At 39.5% G+C, this 1,805-nt stretch overlaps 1 pseudogene; it reads left to right on the forward strand.

The window, feature by feature from the left end:
• The first annotated feature begins 535 nt into the window (after positions 1 to 535).
• LOC147425033 (uncharacterized) lies at positions 536 to 1,396 on the forward strand (annotated as a pseudogene).
• Positions 1,397 to 1,805: the final 409 nt, after the last annotated feature.

The raw sequence follows: 1,805 nt of genomic DNA on the forward strand, positions 1-1,805 counted from the left end.
ATTGGCGAAGCTATCTCTTCTGTGCACTTTCCTCTTTCCCTTGACCTTCTCCATTGCACCTTCCTCTTCCCATTAACTTCTTCGACGAAATATGCAGCTCCTGCAGCTTGTTTCAAGCTTCAACTTCGTCATCAAGCCACCGTGCTCCCACAGTTGCAAAGAAGCTCGGCCTCTTCGTATACTTATAAGGTACTTTTTCATTGTGAAGTGAAGTTCCATTGCTTAACTCCACCCATTAGAACCAGCATTACCCAAATATTGGGATAGCAATTCTCCCTTTGGCATGAGTTTTGTACAACAAAACCCTCCCCCTTGTTTAATATCATCTTTACATATTGCTTACAAAAGTACAAAATCAAGCATGTTTACATATTGCTTTCACAAATGCTTACAAAGTACAAAATCAAGCATGTTTTGTACAAGAACATTTAAGATAAATTATATCAATCACATATAAGGTTATCTAGGTTGATTTTTTTATTGAAGCCCATTTACTGAAATTTTTGATGTGCTTTTGTTTTGTAGGGCTAATAGCAATCACATCAACATGGAGAATGATCTTCTTATGGAATGCTAAAAAAGTAGCAGTGTTTGTTAATGAATTTTTGGGAATGGATCACTATACGAAAAGTATATGCAAGAACAATATCGACGGAAGAAGTCTCTTGTACACCTCTGTGGCTTCATAGGGAGCCTTGGGAATAGAGGTTAGTGGACATAGACTTGCTTTGCATAGTTGGGCGCAAAGCAAATTGGCCAAGGCAGAGACTTTGTCATCCACTCCAGCAAAACAAGTTTCGCAAGAAGTGCCACCTCACATGCAGCATGATCATTTGTCCTTGACATACGTATACGTTGGGAGAGATGAAGCAAATTTTTCCAGCAATGAACTCAATTTCCAAGCTAAATCAGAGTCTCATTTTGTAGTCCAAATCCCAAAGAGTGCAAAGGAAAAAGATTTTCTTCGTATTAATCATGCTTGGGAGCATCGCACATACAATAGGAACATGGAACGGATTCGCATGTGGACCGAACAAGGGCTAGGTTTGTTTCCCATCGACAAGTTTATGCAAGCAGATTTCAAGAAGGACAAGGAAATGAGGCAGCAAGTGGAGAAGTTCATTCATCGGAAGCGAAGAACACTATCTCCTTTTCGAGCCCTCAATGAAGCCAAGGATTCCGAACATGACAGAGAGACAAATCTTTCTAAAAATAAACTAACATAGACGTTACATGAGACTCAAAGCAGGGCCATTGTTTGAAGGGCTTGGTAAAATCCACCAGATCCCAGTGGAAGATATCTTACACTTGGAGAGTGTTGATGAAGATAGAAACCATGAAGAAGTAGGCACTGAGATGGTTGACCTTGAAGCAGATGATTTGTTTGAAGGTATAGAAAATTTATCCGCCCCTCTACATCATATACAAGAGGTTTGCTATGTGCCTACTAGTGGCCAAGAAAAGGTCAAAATCATGGGAGCATCCAATCATATACTGAAGAGAATGTGAGATGTAGATGTGGATTGTTTCCCAAAGGTACAACACAACAATTTTGCTTCATTCCCGTCCTTGATTCGCACACAAAGGAAGTTGGCAGAGGCATAGTCTTTTCAAAGTCACATGGTGAACATGATTATGAGCGGTGGAAGGTGGAGATTGAATCATTGAGCGATGATGCAAAGAGTCTTTATATTCCTGGAAGTCTTCTACCAGGATCTAGATTGCATATTGTAAGTACCCCTCTAGTATAACATCTAAATTACATTCACTTTTAAGATTTTTGATAGCTCACTTTTTATGTTTCA

Source organism: Adiantum capillus-veneris, chromosome 25 (assembly GCF_014529385.1).
Source record: "Adiantum capillus-veneris isolate H3 chromosome 25, ASM1452938v2, whole genome shotgun sequence".
In the NCBI taxonomy this organism is placed as follows: domain Eukaryota; kingdom Viridiplantae; phylum Streptophyta; class Polypodiopsida; order Polypodiales; family Pteridaceae; genus Adiantum; species Adiantum capillus-veneris.